We start from the raw sequence: 16,381 nt of genomic DNA, 5'->3' as shown, positions 1-16,381 counted from the left end.
CCAATGAATCAACATCAAGCCACTTTTGTATTCATCTTACCAGCTCACCTTGTATCCTTTATGACTTCACTTTCTGTATCAGCCTGCCATGAGGAACCTTATTGAAGGTTTTATTAAAATCCACGTATACAACATTCACTGATCTGCCCTGGTCAATTTTTCTCGTCACTTCCTCAAAGAACTCAATCAAGTTTGTGAGACATGACCTCCCCTTCACAAAACCATGCTACCTATCACTAATACGCCCATTCTCTTCCAGATGTGAGTACACCCTTTCCATAAGAATCTTCTCCAGTAATTTCCCCATCACTGATGTAAGGCTCACAGGCCTGTAATTTCCTGGATTGTCACTTCTGCCCTTCTTAAACAAAGGAACAATGTTAGCTACTCTCCAGTCCTCAAGTATCTTGCCTGTGGTTAATGAAGATACACAGACTGTAGTCAAGGCCTCAGCAATTTCTTCTCTCACCTCTCTCAGTATTCTGGGATAGACCCTATCTGACCCTGGGGCCTTGTCCACCTTAACATTTTTCAAAACCTCCAATACTTTTTAATCTCAACATGTCCTAGAATGTCAACATCCTCCTTTCTACACTCACCATCCACCACATCCTTTTCCTTTGTGAATATTGATGCAAAGTGCTTGTTAAGACCTCACCTACCTCGTCTGGCTCCACACACAAATTCCTTCCATTGTCCTTGAATGGACTTACCCTTTCCTTCGCTACCCTCTTCCTCCTTATATACACATAAGGAGCCTTAGGATTCTCCCTAATCCTACCTGCCAAGGACATTTCATGGTCCCTTTTTGCCTGTCTTAGTCCCTGTTTAAGCTCTTTCCTGCTATCTTTGTATTCCTCAAAGTCTTATCCATTTTCAATTTAGCAATCGGAAATAAAATGGAAAATGCTGGAAACAGTCAGTAGTTCTGGCAGCATCTGTGAAGAGAGAAGCAGAGTTAATGCAGAGATCAATATCCAATAGGAAGAAGAATGGTTGAGATTTGAAGATCAAATTCCTGGGTGCTGAGGTGGACTGTTTAGAAGACCTGTCTTGGCGCTATGGGACTTTATCTTAGAACATAGAACATTACAGCACAGTACAGGCCCTTCGGCCCTCGATATTGCGCCAACCAGTAGAACCAATCTAATGACCCTCTAACCTAAACTATTCCACTATTATCCATATGCCTATCCACTGACCATTTGAACGCCCTTAAAGTTGGTGAGTCCACAGCTGCTGCAGGCAGGGCATTCCACGCCCTTGCTATCCTCTGAGTAAAGAGGGTATCTTGGCTAAAGTTGTAGTATAAAGGGTAAACAGAATGGCTATGCCAATGGGGGCATATGATGATCTGGCATTGATGTCAGACAATTGTGTTATAGGTACTGTAGGTAGCTGACAGATATCTCTGAGGGGAGATTTGCCTTCCCTGTCATTCACTTTGTATCTGCTGTAAATAGTATTACTAAACTCGTTATAGATAAATTCCTAAATTCCCTGATAACCCCTATAGCTCTTCCTGGCTGGAATCCTTTAGCATATTTTACAACAAACAGGTTGTCCCTCCTCACCCCTCACACATTCTGAAGTAGCTATGCTAGTCTCAAAGTGTTTCTGTAATGATTAAGGAAGCCTGGCTGGAAAGAAATGTAGTTGATCTTTCACTACACCCTAGCTATGACCATAATACTACATTCTCCTTTCCTTCTCCATGAAAGATATGTCTGTCTGCATGTTATGCAAGAAATCATACTGTTCACAGTAGACCAATCCATGTGACAATAATAATCAAATAAGCGTGGATAGGGGATTGGCTGTCAAATAGGAGGCAGAGAGTGGGGGTCAATGGGTGCTATTCGGATTGGCAGTTGGTGACTAGTGGAGTGCCCCAGGGGTCGGTGCTGGGGCTTCAGCTTTCTACCATTTATATACATGATCTGGAGGAGGGAACCGAGTGTATGGTGTCGAAATTTGCTGATGACACCAAGATTGGTGGAACGGCAAATTGTGCGGAGGGTGTGGAAGGTCTGCAGAAAGATCTAGATAGGCTGGGCGAATGGGCCAGGAACTGGCAAATGGAATTTAATGTTGGCAAGTGTGAAGTTGTCCACTTTGGTAGGAATAATGGTAGGAAGGACTATTACTTACATGGTGAAAAACTGCAGCATGCGACGGTGCAGAGGGACCTCGGGGTCCTTGTGCATGAGTCGCAAAAACCCAGCCGGCAGGTGCAGCAGGTGGTCAGGAAGGCAAATGGGATGCTGGCCTTCATAGCGACGGGGATTGAATATAAAAGTAGGGAGGTCTTGCTGCAACTGTACAGGGCACTGGTGGGGCTGCAGCTGGAGTACTGTGTGCAGTTTTGGTCGCTGCACTTACGCAAGGATATTTTGGCCTTGGAGGGAGTGCAGAGGAGGTTTACTAGGCTGATACCGGAGTTGAGGGGGTTGAACTACGAGGAGAGGCTGAATAAACTAGGCTTGTACTCGTTAGAGTTTAGAAGAATGAGGGGAGATCTCATTGAGACATATAAGATGATGAATGGGATGGATAGGATAGAGGTGGAGAGGCTCTTCCCGCTCAGAAAGGACAGTAGGACTAGAGGGCACAGCCTCAAGATAAAGGGGGGGGCAGTTTAGAACAGAGTTGAGGAGGAACTTCTTCACTCAAAGGGTGGTGAATCTCTGGAATTCTCTGCCCGTTGAAGTGGTGGAGGCTGCCTCGCTAAATATATTTAAGACGCGGGTTGATAGGTTTTTGATAGGCAAGGGGATTAAGGGTTATGGGGAGAGGGCGGGAATGTGGAACTGAGACACGACAGATCAGCCATGATCTTATTGAATGGCGGGGCAGGCTCGAGGGGCTAGATGGCCTACTCCTGCTCCTATTTCTTATGTTCTTAAAAATATAGTTTATTACAGAATGCAAAGTAAAACTACTACTGTGGTATACACACACCAGTTCCTACCTGGGACTACTTTTCAGCAAGTCCAGTCCTGAGCCTGCCTTATAAAAGGTTCAAGTAACGAGTTCCAGCTGAACGTGCTATTGCATGTTACCAGGGGAACTCATACTCAACTAGAGTAGTTAGAGGGAAAATTGGTCCTCTTAGGGACAAAAGTGGGGAGTTATGTATTGAGTCGGAGGGAATGGGGGAGCTCCTGAATGAATACTTTGCGTCGGTATTCACGAAGGAGAGGGGTTCGGTGTCGTGCGGTGTCTTGGAGGGAGCTGTGGATCAGTGGCAGGAAATATCTATTACGAGGGAGGAAGTGCTAGGGCTTTTAGGTAGCTTAAGGACGGATAAAGCTCCAGGGCCTGATGGTATTTATCCCAGGCTGCTTAGGTAGGTGAAAGATGAAATTGCTGGGCCTCTGGTGCAAATCTTTGTCTCTTCTTTGGACACAGGTGAGGTCCCAGAAGACTGGAGGGTAGCAAATGTGGTACCGCTGTTTAAAAAAGGTAGTAGGGATAACCCTGGAAATTATAGACCGGTGAGTTTGACATCGGTGGTAGGGAAATTAATGGAAAAAATACTTAGGGGTAGGATTTATGAGCATTTGGAGCATTGCGATCTGATTAGGGATACACAACATGGCTTTGTTAGAGGGAGGTCTTGCCTTACGAATCTGGTAGAATTCTTTGAGGAGGTGACAAAACGGTTGACGATGGGAGAGCCGTTGATGTCATCTATATGGATTTCAGTAAGGCGTTTGACAAAGTCCCTCATGGTAGGCTGGTAGAAAAGGTTAAGGCGCATGGGATACGAGGTCAGGTAGCTAGGTGGATTGAGAACTGGCTGGGCAATAGGAGACAGAGGGTAGTTGTTGAGGGGACCTTTTTGGGCTGGAGGCCAGTGACCAGTGGTGTGCCGCAGGGCTCAGTACTGGGACCTCTCCTCTTTGTAGTATACATAAACGACTTGGAAGAGAGCGTACGTGGTGTGACCAGCAAGTTTGCGGATGACACCAAGATGGCAGGGTTGGCGGATACTGAAGTGGAATGTCAGGTGATACAGCAGGATATAGATAGGTTGGTACATTGGGCAGATAGGTGGCAGATGGAATTTAATCCTGACAAATGCGAGGTGATGCATTTTGGAAGGAATAATGCAGAGAGGAGCTACGTGATAAAAGGTAGACCGATTAGGAGTATAGAAATACGGAGGGACCTGGGAGTGCAGGTTCACAAGTCTATGAAGGCTGCGACACAAGTAGAGAAGGTTGTGAGGAAAGCTTATGGAATGCTAGCCTTTATAGGAAGGGGTATAGAGCATAAGAGCTGCCGTCTAATGCTTCAGTTGTACAAAACATTGGTTAGACCACATTTGGAGTACTGCGTCCAGTTCTGGTCACCTTACTACCGGAAGGACGTGGAGACTCTGGAGAGGGTGCAGAGGAGGTTTACCAGGATGTTGCCTGGCATGGAGGGACTGAGTTACGAGGAAAGGTTGGAGAAACTGGGACTTTTCTCCTTGGAAAGATGGAGATTGAGGGGAGACATGATAGAGGTATATAAGATACTGAAGGGAATAGATAGAGTCAATAGTGAGAGACTGCTCCCTAGACTGGGTACAATTACGAGAGGTCATGATCTAAGGGTGAGGGGGGAGAGGTATAATTTGGATGTGAGAGGAAGGTTCTTCACGCAGAGGGTCATGGAGGTATGGAACGCGCTACCGAGTAGGGTGGTGGAGGCAGGAACGTTGGACTCGTTTAAGGTTCACTTAGATAGACACATGAGCGAAACGAGGATGGAGGGTTATAGTAGGGGGTATTAAATAAGGTCAGAGCCTCGGGAGACACCGGAAATGCAGACTTGTATGTTAACGTTTTTGTCTTTTTACTCCGCAGGTGGAGGTCCACCTTGTTGTCAAACGAGGGGCATGCACACGGTGGGTCGTGCGTGGGCTGCTCTTGGAGGTTCCGGGAGTGGCCTCGTACTTGGTGTCGGTGTGTGTGCTTAATCCTGGACCGGTAGACGGGCGCCGCAACAGCTCGGTGACTAGCGCTGCTAGCTGTGCAGATACATGGATTTGGGCCTGTGTCTGTGGGAGTTTGTGCATTCTCCCTGTGGTTGCGTGGGTTTCCTCCGGGCGCTCCGGTTTCCTCCCACACCCCAAAGATGTGCTCTTAGGCTGATTGGTTTACCAAATTGACACTATTCTCCCCTGAATCTGGCTAAGTTAGGGGTTCCACTCGCAGACACGCAGGGTAGAATAGGTGTAGGGTGATGCGGCGGCGCGGGCTCGTTGGGCTGAAGGGCCTGTTTCCCGTGCTGGGTTGTTCTTTGTTTCGTTCGCCCCACAGGGCCGTCAGTCAGTGATTTCCCCATTGACATCGTTGGAGTTCATCACAGTTCATTCTCCACAAATGCTGCCAGAGCTGCTTAATTTTTCCAGCATTGTGTTCTTTACCTCATTATGTCCTGGCTACTTTTATTTCAGATTTCCAGCATTCGCTGCAGTTCCTGCTGTGTCCTGCGGGTAGTGGTCTCTGAGGAGGGTGGGTTGTTCTCTCTGTGTCCTAGAGGTGGCGGTGCTGCTGGAGGTCGGGCCTCTCTGTGACCTAGAGGTGCCGGTGGTCCTGCCTGTGCCCTGTAAATGGAGGTGCCGGTGGAGGACAGGCCTCTCGGTGTCCTGGAGGTGGCGATGCCGCGCGAGTCTCTCTGTACCCTGCAGGCGATGCCGCGCGAGTCTCTCTGTGCCCTGCAGGTGGCGGTGCCGACGGAGGGTGGGTCGTTCTGTCTGTGTTCTGGAGGTGACGGTGACGGTGCCGGGGCGGGCGAGTGAGACTGCTAGTACCCTGTAGGTGGCGGTGCGAGTGGAGGTCGGTTCTCACTGCGGACAGTTGTCGCTGTGCGGAGCTGATTCGCATTCTGGTTTGAACGGAGGGAGCGATAGGATCGAGGTCAGCTCTCGGGGCTGTGGATTAGGCAAAGACAGTCACACACAGCGGGTGAGTAACGGTTTGAGCACCTCTCGGTGCAGTCGGTGATAGCTCCGTCTCTCCCTCAGCTGAATGCCCTGGGGCCCCTCTGAGTACCTGAGCGCCCCCTCAGCCTGACTGCATTCCCCGTCCTCCACCCCAACAACACCAATATCAACATCCTGATCCCTAACTACCGCTCAGCTAGCCTCATCCTTACATTCATAGTGTGTTCCCTATTTAATAGTGTGGTCTCTACTCTTAACTTTATCCTAAACCTTGCCTTGGCCAAAAACCCTGACTTAGTTCTCATCTGGGAAGATGTCCTATGGCATTAAAATTTGTATCCGTAATATTCTGCAAAATCAGCACACTCCTTGTTGAGACTGATTTGTTGCAATGAGTTGATGATGACTTTTGTTCCGTTAAGTTTTCCATTTTGTACTAAATACCTACGCCCTTCAACTGCCTGTGAAATATTTATTGTGCGAGTGTTTGTGGATCGTGTACGCCGCCTGTAACACACTCCCAGCCAGCATCCTCTCTGTTAGGTGATAGCAAGTCCCTGTTTCTTTTTTGCCATAATTATTCTATTCTGGCATTTCTTTTACTTAACCTTTGCTCCCAGCTCTTGGGTCTGTCTTTCCTCAGCGGTTTTACTGTAACCTTAAATTCCCAAAGTCTTTGCCAGTTAATCATTTCCTCCGGAAGTCACTCTTTCAGCTGTGTCTGTTTCTAACTGCTCAGCTGTTCTGTGTTTCTCACCTATGATTTATATTCACTTTGTGCCCTGACTATGGCTGTAGCTCTGTTACTTGCTTCAGTGCCAGCTTGTATGTATATTTGCCAGTTATCTCTGCCAGATGGTTACCTCACCTAACTCTCAATTCTTGTTGTTTGCACGTACACTGGCTTGTTCTGACCTGAAATCCCTTTGAATTTTTTTTAGAATTGTTAAGTGCGTGAATTTCAATTTAATTATAAAATAACGATGGTATAAAGTGGCGGGAATTAGTTAATAGCAGGCAGTTGCAACAAGAAGACACTTTTGTGAACAGCCAACATTTTTATTGCTCATCCCGAACTGTCCTTGAGGTGGTGATGTAGGTACATCCACAATTCTTGTAGGTAGGAATTTCCAGGATTCTGACCCAACTACAATGTAGGATTGATATAGTTTCAAGTTAGAATGGTGATGTGTGGCTTGAAAGGGAATTTCCAGGCGCTGGTGTTCCAATGCATCAGTTGCACTTGTCTTTTTAGGTGATAGGGGTCACATATTTGGAAAGTGCTGTCGAAGGAACCTTGCTAAGTTGCATATCTGAATTATAAACTGAAATATCTAGCGTATATTTGCATTCCTTGTTGCGGATTTAATTCGCCTCGATTTAACCACATTTTTTCTTTTAAACAGCACAGAGCAATTGTATCGTTCCGTTTATGTTGTTTTATTCTTGCACTTATTTATTTTAGTAATTTGGAAACTTGGCTTGGCTCCTCCTCGGTTAACTCCCTGCTTACTTTGCTCCTGTCTCTGACCTTGCTGCAGATTTCTCCTGTCATCTGACTTCAGTTGGCCTCTTCGTCACCTGGGCTTTTTTCAGTTGTCTTGAGTACCTAATTTAGGTCTGTCTGAGCTTCCATCTCACACTTTCTTACACAAGCTAACTGTCCTCTGTGAGGTAGCTACCAATGCTGCTCTTGATTCATACCCCCAACTTTATATGCAGCCAGCCTGCTTTCTTTCATTCCCCAATAGTGCAGGGTCAAACAGCCTATGTGGAAATGCTGGCGTTAGACTGGGGTAAACACAGTAAGAAGTCTCACAACACCAGGTTAAAGTCCAACAGGTTTATTTGGTAGTAAACGTGACTAGCTTTCGGAATGCTGTTCCTTCATCAGGTGAACGGCAAGTTCTGATCACAAACAGGGCATATAAAGGCACACACAGTTGACAGAATACTGATTAGAATGCGAGTCTTTACAGCTAATCAAGTCTTAAAGGTGCAGATAATGTGAGTGGAGATAGCATTAAGCATATGTTAAAGAGATGTGTATTGTCTCTAGACAGGACAGTTATTGAGATGTTGCAAGCCCAGGCAAGTCATGGGGGTTACAGATAGTGTGACATGAACCTAGATCCCAGTTGAGGCCGTCCTCGTGTGCAGAACTTGGCTATCAGTTTCTGCTCAGTGACTCTGCACTGTCGTATGTCGTGAAGGCTGCCTTGGAGAGTGTTTACCCGAAGATCAGAGGCCGAATGCCCGTGACTACTGAAGTGTTTGCCAACAAGAAGGGAATTGTCTTGCCTGATGATTGTCGAGCGGTGTTCATTCGTCCGTTGTCGTAGTGTCTGCATGGTCTCCCCAATGTACCATGCCTCGGGACATCCTTTCCTGCAGCATATCAGTTAGACAATGTTGGCTGAGTTGCAACAGTATGTGCCGTGTACCTGATGGATGGTGTTCTCTCGTGAAATGATGGCATCCAGGTTGATGATCCGGCATGTCTTGCAGAGGTTGCTGTGGCAGGGTTGTGTGATGTTGTGGTCACTGTTCTCCTGAAAGCTGGGTAATTTGCTGCAGACGATAGTCTGTTTGAGGTTGTGCGGTTGTTTGAAGGCAAGAAATGGGCAATACCCTGCACTACCCAATGCAGAGCAATACCAGGTATTGCCACTTTACAGTCTTGTTACACAACCAGTCTCTTTAATGTTTGATATTAGCTTTTTGTTATGAAAAGTCACACCCCAAACTGATTGAGACATAGCTTTTTACTGTCAATCTTCTGTACAAAGTTCATTTGGAATGACTTCGAATTTTTCAAGCCCTGGTTATGGAAGAAATTTTGTCTGTTGGTCAGGCATTATGAAGTGGTCGTTTGATCTTGGGACTCTGGCAACTGAAGAAGATCATGGCTAATTTACTCCGACTGTTTAGGTCATCCCCAAGCTATCCCCATACCCCTTGGTGCCTTTAGTATTGACTATTCTGTCAACCACTGTCTTAGATTTACTCATCTGTTGTTTTCCAAATGATTTTGAGTCCAATGTATTTTGTCTGCCAGTCAGTGTAGCATCTGTAAGTTCGTGCATCAGCCTAGGCCTGCGTGTTGTGATTCTACCCAAACATACAAATCAGTAATGGACAACATGTGAAACAGCTAGGAAATATTAAACAATACCTGATTGAGAAGTTATATCTCTCCTGTTTTAAAATGTTAGTTCCTTTGAGAGATGGAACTACCAAATTACAGTCTGAAAATTTTGTGAAGTTATTTTTGTTCCATACTGAAAACTGATCAATGCAAATATGTGTAAATGTAATTTGAACATAAACTCTCAACACTAACTGTCAGTGAAATATTTCAAACTCAGTTACCTGTGCAGTGGCATGAATGCTTTCAAAGGTTTTCTTTGTAGAGGTCTACCACTGTGAGGCAGGTTGAGGTTCAGTGGCTGGAATGTGAATTATTGGGTTGGGCTTTGTATTCAAGCAGCCTGTGTTACTGTCTTATTCTGTGAATAAGAATCCCTCCTGTGATGAGCATCATCAATTGTAAAGCTAATCATTGCAAGCAAACCAGTATTTCGTCCTTGGAAGTAATCTTCCTGCAAGTTCCTTTCAGCCGATTTGGATTTTTTTTTCATTATGCAAACAGCATACAATTTCCTGCATTTTTGCTGCTGCAGTCTGGTTCAAGTTGAAGGAAGAATTGTCAAATGTACAACACAGAATCAAGTTTTCTTTATACGACAGCAGGAGTAGACTTCAATGATGCTTAGTTACCTGTAAAGTATGTTGGACTTGTCATTATGAAAGGCACTTCATAAGTAAATGCACATTTCCTTTTATTCAGCCGACCTAGTCTATTCCGGGTGTTTGTACATCATCAAGCCTCCTCCCACCCATTATCTTCTAACCCTGTCAGCCTAACCATCTGTTCCCTGATCTCTAAATTTTTAACATGTTTATACTGTGGAACTAATGTAAGGTGGTTCTGATATATGGTGTAAGTAATTGTTTGAAAGAAAGTTTGCATTGCCAGTCCCTCTGTCATGGGCAGTGCTCAGCTTGCTGTTTGATATCACAGGGCCCACAGGAACATCAAGAACATTGCTTTTAATCACATAATAGCATCTGCTGCTGTCTTACAGAACAGGAATGGTGACTGTTTTGTGTCACTCTGAAAAGTGGGATTGCTTAGTCCAAAGATGTGCAGGATAGATGGATTGGCCTCACTAAATTGCCCCTTAGTGAAATTAGCAGGGTAAATACGTGGGGTTGTGAGGATAGGGTCTGGGTGGGATTGTTGTCAGTGCAGACTCAATGGGCCAGATGGCTGCCTTCTGTCCTGCAGCGATTCCATGAAACGGATGTCTTAAAGAAACCATTAATACTTGGCAATCACCTTGGGTGAAAGGCACAATCTTTTGGTGTTGCATTTTTAAATATGAATGTTATCTTGAGGCAACGTTCGTGTTCAATGGGAGAAGAGGGATTGTTCAGAATTCAAAGTTGTATTTTAATACCAGAAGTAATCCACAATGTGCAAGAAAAGATAAATTGTTTCAAATATGAACCAGATATCCTCCAGCATTGAAAACATCTTGTTTCACAGCATGTACAGAAATACAAGGGTTGCAAATGTAATTTTGGCATTGGCAGCTATTTTTAAAGCGTCTTCAGAATGAAGGTGAAGAGGTGGTGATTGGTGCTTCAGTAGCTTCTGTAATGAGCAATATTGCCTTTTAGTTGGACTATGTTGAACATGTCAGGTCTCATTCTCCCTTGCCCTCCATAATAAATCTTTCATCTTAGGCTTACTTTTTGAGATTTTGTCCTTAAACCTCATCTTGTTTTCAAAGCAACCCCCCTCAAGAAAAGTGAAAGACAATAAAGAAATAAAAGGTGGAGAACAGTAAAAGGCTAAATAAAATAGAATGAAAACAGAGGGGTCTAAATGAAGTAGAGCAAATCATCTGAAGTTGTTGAATTCGATGTTGAGACCGGAAGGCTGTAAAGTGCCCAGCTGGAAGATGAGATAGTGTTCCTCTAATTTGCATTGAACTTCACTGGAACATTGCAGCAAGCCAAGGACAGATGTGTGGGCATCGGAGCAGGATCGTGTTAAAATGGCAAGCAACCGGAAGGTCAGGGTCCTGATTGCTCACAGACTGAAGGTACTCAGCAAAGCGATCACCCAGTGTACACTTGGTCTCCGATATAGAGGAGACCACGTTGGGAGCAGCGAATGCAATATGTCGAATTGAAAGGGGTGTAAGTGAAACACTGCTTAATCTGGAATAAATGTTTTGGACCTTGGATGGTGAGCATAGAAGAGGTAAAGGGACAGGTGTTACACCTTCTGCGATTGCATGGGAAGGTGCCATGAGTGACAGTAGAGGTGTTCGGTATAGTGGGATGGACTAGGTGATCCCGGAGGGAACGGTCTCTGCGGAATACTGACAGAGGCAGTGAAGGGGAGATGTGTTTGGTGGTGGTATCATGCTGGAGTTGGTGAAAATGGTGGAAGATTATGCTTTGCACGTGGAGGCTGGTGGAGCAAAATATGAGAACAAGGGGACTCTATCCTTGTCCTGGGAGGGAGCGGGCGGTGATGTTCATGGCATGGGAGATGGACTGCATGTTGTTGAGGGCCCTGTTGACAACTGTAGATAGGAATCCATGGTTGAGGGAAAAGGAACACTTGTTAGAAGTACCACTTTGGAAAGTGGCTTCATCAGAACAAATGCAGCAGAGGTGAAGGAGCTGAGAGAAAGGGATAGACTACTTACAGGATGTGGGATGTGAAGAGCTGTAATCCAGATAGCTGTAGGAGTCAGTGGGCTTGTTGTTGGTATTGGTAGATAGAGGAACACCTCTCCTGGGATTAAAATTAAAAAGCAGAACCGACAAGGTGGTTATCTCTGGATTACTACCTGAACCGTGTGCAGATGGGCATAGGGTGAATAGGATTAAAGAGATGAATGGATGGCTCAGGGATTGGTGTGGGAGGAATGGGTTTGAATTTATGAGGCATTGGCACCAGTATTGGGGCAGGTAGGACCTGTTCAGATGCGGTGGTCTTGGTCTGAACCGTTCTGGGACCAGAGTCCTGGCGAATTGTATAACTAGGACTGTAGACAGGGCTTTAAACTAATTTGGGGGGGGTGGCGGTGGGGGGGGGGAGAGGGTGCAGGGGTAGAAGAAATTACAATGTCTAAAGTAAAAGAGAGGGTACAGGTACAGGAAAAGGATAAGGATGTCCCAATAATAAAGGGAGTAGGGGGCATGACAAAGGTTGGTAGCATTCCTTCAAATAGGGTACAGATAAAGGCTGGGATAAAGACACTTTATTTGAATGCACGAAGCATTTGGAACAAAGTGAATGAGCTGGTGGTGCAGATCAGCACAAATGGATATGATCTGGTGGCCATTACGGAAACGTGGTTGCAGGGTGACAGGGACTGGGAGCTGAATGTCCAGGGGTATCAAGTGTTTAGGAAGGATAGACGGGAGGAAAAAGGGGGAGGGGTAGCTCTGCTGATTAAGGATAATATCAGGGCGGTAGTAAGGGAAGATATAGGCTCGAGCAGAACGTGGAATCGTTGTGGGTGGAGATAAGGAACAGTAAGGGGAGGAAGACGCTGGTGGGTGTGGTCTATAGGCCCCCAAATAATAACTTGGAGGTGGGGCTGGCTATAAACAAGCAAATAAATGATGCGTACAGAAATGGAATGGCGATAATTATGGGGGATTTCAATCTACATATTGATTGGTTGACCCATGTCGGACGCGGTGGGCTTGAGGAAGAGTTCTTGGAATGCTGCCGAGATAGTTTCCTTGAACAGTGTGTGATGGAACCGACGAGGGAGCGAGCTATCTTAGATCTGGTGTTATGTAACGAGGCAGGTAGAATTAGGGACCTTGTTGCGAGGGATCCGCTTGGGACGAGCGATCATTGTGTGGTTGAGTTTTGATGCAGATGGAGGAAGAGAAAGTAGGGTCCCGGACCTGTGTCCTCTGTTTGAACAGAGGGGAGTACCATAACATGAGAGAGGAATTGGCAAATGTAGATTGGAGGCACAGATTGGTCGGTAGGACTGCTGAGGAACAGTGGAGGAGCTTTAAGGAGATCTTTCTCGGTGCTCAGCAGAAATTTATTCCAATGGTAAAGAAGGATCGTAGGAGAAGGGATAATCAGCCGTGGTTATCGGAGGAAATAAAGGAGAGTATTAAATTAAAAGCTGATGAGTTTAGGATGGCTAAAAGTAGTGGGCGAGTAGAAGATTGGGTGAGGTTTAAAAATCAACAAAGATTGACAAAGAAGATGATGAAGAAAGGAAGGATAGACTATGAAGCTAAACTAGCACTAAATATAAAAAAGGATAGTGAGAGTTTTTATAAACATATAATGAGGAGGAGGCTGGCTAGAGTGAATGTTGGACCCTTAAAGGATGAGAGGGGGGATTTAGTGGTGGGGGATGAGGAAATGGCTGAGGCCTTAAATAAGTTTTTTGCCTTGGTCTTCACGGAGGAGGATGCGAATAGTTTGCCGGGTATTAAAGGTAGAAGGATGGTAGGAGTTGAGGGCCTGAATGCGATTACTGTCACTAGAGAGGTAGCGCTTGATCGACTAGCGGGACTGATTCCCCAGAACCGGATGGAATGCATCCCAGGGTTCTGAAGGAAATGGCAGAGGTGATAGTAGATGCCTTAGTGATTATTTACTAAATCTCGCTGGATTCCGGGGAAGTGCCGGAAGAATTGGAAAACGGCTAATGTTACGCCTTTGTTTAAAAAGGGTAGCAGGCAAAAGGCAGGTAATTATAGGCCCGTTAGTTTAACGTCTGTTGTGGGAAAAATGCTTGAATCCGTCATCAAAGAAGAAATAGCGAGGCACCTTGAGAAGAATTGTTAGAGCAGACGCAGCACAGATTCGTTAAGGGGAAGTCGTGTCTGACGACTTTATTGGAATTGTATGAGGATGTGACTAGTGCGGTAGACAGAGGGGAACCGGTGGATGTGGTGTTTCTCGATTTTTCGGAAGGCGTTTGATAAGGTGCCGCGCAAAAGGTTGCTTCAGAAGGTTAGGGGGCATGGAGTTGGGGCTAAGGTGTTAGCGTGGATAGAGGATTGGTTGTCTAATAGGAGGCAGAGAGTTGGTATCAATGGGCGCTATTCTGATTGGCGGTTGGTGACTAGTGGAGTGCAGCAGGGATCGGTGCTGGGGCCTCAACTATTTACCATTTATATAGATGATCTGGAGGAGGGGGCTGAGTGTAGGGTGTTGAAATTTGCTGATGACACGAAGATAAGTGGAAAAGCAAATTGTGCGGAGGGTGTGGAAAGTCTGCAGAGGGATCTAGATTGGCTGAGCAAGTAGGCGAGGACCTGGCAAATGGAGTACAATGTTAGCAAGAGTGAGGTTATCCACTTTGGCAGGAATAATAGGAGGGATTACTATTTAAAGGGCGAAAAGCTGCAGCATGCTATGGTGCAAAGGGACCTGAGTCCCTTGTGCATGAGTTGCAAAAACCCAGTCTGCAGGTGCAGCAGGTGATCAGGAAGGCGAATGGGATGCTGGCCTTTATAGCGAGGGGGATAGAATATAAAAGCAGGGAGGTCTTGCTGCAACTGTACAGGGCACTGGTGAGGCCGCAGCTGGAGTACTGTGTGCAGTTTTGGTCGCCGCACTTGTGCAAGAATATTTTGGCCTTGGAAGGAGTGCAGAGGAGGTTTACTAGGCTGATACCGGAGATGAGGGGGTTGTACTATGAAGAGAGGCTGAATAGACTGGGTTTGTACTCATTGGAGTTTAGAAGGATGAGGGGGGATCTTATTGAGACGTATAAGGTAATGAAGGGGATGGATAGGGTAGAGGTCGAGAGATTCTTCCCACTCAGAAAGGACAACGGGACTAGAGGGCACAGCCTCAAGATAAGGGGGGTGCAGTTTAGAACGGAGTTGAGGAGGAACTTCTTCACTCAAAGGGTGGTGAGTCTCTGGAATTCTCTGCCCGTTGAAGTGGTAGAGGCTACCTCACTAAATATATTTAAGACTTGGATAGATAGGTTTTTGGTAGGCAAGGGAATTAAGGGTTATGGGGGGAAAGTGGAACTGAGCCACTTCAGATCAGCCATGATCTTGTTGAATGGTGGGGCAGGCTAGATGGCCTACTCCTGCTCCTATTTCTTAGGTCTATCGTTGTAAATGGAGACAGGTCAAGGAAGGGAAGTGTCTCAGAGAGACCAGATGGAGGGGTGAAACTGGAAGCGAAGTTGATGAATTTTTCACGATCTGGACAAGAGCATGAAGTGGCACCAAAATAGTTATTGATGTACCGGTAAAGGATTATGGGAGAGGGGACCTGGATAGGCCTGGAACAAAGAATATTCCACATACCCTATATAAAAAAACAAGTGTAGCTCAAACCCATGCAGGTACCCGTTGCTATTCCTTTGATTTGGAGAAAGTGGGATGAGTTAAAGGAAAAGTTGTTGAAACATAGAACAAAGTCAGCCAGGTGAAGGAGACTGATGGTAGATGGGAATTGTTAAGGCCTCATTGAGACTTTTTATAAACTTTATCAAGTACTTTCAACAATTTTGTAGCAATGGGAGTAAATTGAGGTATTGAGCCACAGATGAGATGGTCTCGGATGCAACACCTGGTTTTTCTGACTGAAGGTTTTGACCTTTGGAATCAAGTTAGCAACTGAGGTTTTTTTTAAATAACTCTGCCAGCCTGCCTGCTCTAGTGTGACATTCTGATCACTGCTACAAAATAAATTTATTTGTATATCAGTAAGAAATGTTTGGCTGTATTTGGGAAGAAGTGGACCAGTGGATGGCTGGTAGGTTCACACCTATAAAGAATAATCATTTAAATAGGCAGGTAATGTCTATAACTAACTAATATAGCTGCTGCAGGAGAATTTGCCCCCCCACCAAATTTGGTATTGTGACATAAAGAAGGAGAGACCTGGGAATACCATTTTCAAATGTGATTAAATTTTAATTGTTCCGAGTGAAGATTTTGCAAGTGATGGTCCTTCCGTGGAGGTTTCATACATGAACAGTACAGCAGTTATTTTATTCTGCACAAAATTTATTTTAAAATCCTCTCTTAAGCAACCTTGTCATGGGTACATTATTAAAAAAACTATTCTTCTGGATGTGGATATCAGTAGCAAGGCTAGCATTTGTTGTCCATCCCTAATGTCCTTGAGAAAATGGTGGTGAGCTGCCGCCTTAACTACTGCAGTCCATGTGGTGAAGGCACACTGACAGTGCTGTTACGAAAGGGGTTCTAGGATTTTGACCCAGTGATGATGAAGGAACAATGATAAATGTCCAAGTCAGAGTGATGTGTAACTTAGAGGGAAACTTGCAAGTAATAGCGTTCTTGCCCTCCCCTAAATGGTGGAGTTTGCTGGTTTAGAAATTG

The 16,381-nt window shown here is 45.4% G+C and overlaps 1 protein-coding gene across 1 annotated transcript in view; it reads left to right on the top strand.

Moving 5' to 3' along the window:
- Nucleotides 1–5,831: 5,831 nt before the first annotated feature.
- The window catches only part of LOC145344030 (protein FAM3C-like), a 58,975-nt gene continuing 48,425 nt past the window's right edge, over nucleotides 5,832–16,381 (top strand). Inside the window, exon 1 of the mRNA XM_080190757.1 lies at nucleotides 5,832–5,960. The gene's annotated coding sequence lies outside the window, so the exon portion shown is untranslated. The remainder of the gene's footprint in view (nucleotides 5,961–16,381) is intronic.

This window comes from Carcharhinus amblyrhynchos, chromosome 6, assembly GCF_965287045.1.
Source record: "Carcharhinus amblyrhynchos chromosome 6, sCarAmb.v2.hapA, whole genome shotgun sequence".
In the NCBI taxonomy this organism is placed as follows: Eukaryota; Metazoa; Chordata; class Chondrichthyes; order Carcharhiniformes; family Carcharhinidae; genus Carcharhinus; species Carcharhinus amblyrhynchos.
Note: the sequence above shows the minus strand (reverse complement) of the source record. Positions and strands in the feature narration are given on the sequence as shown.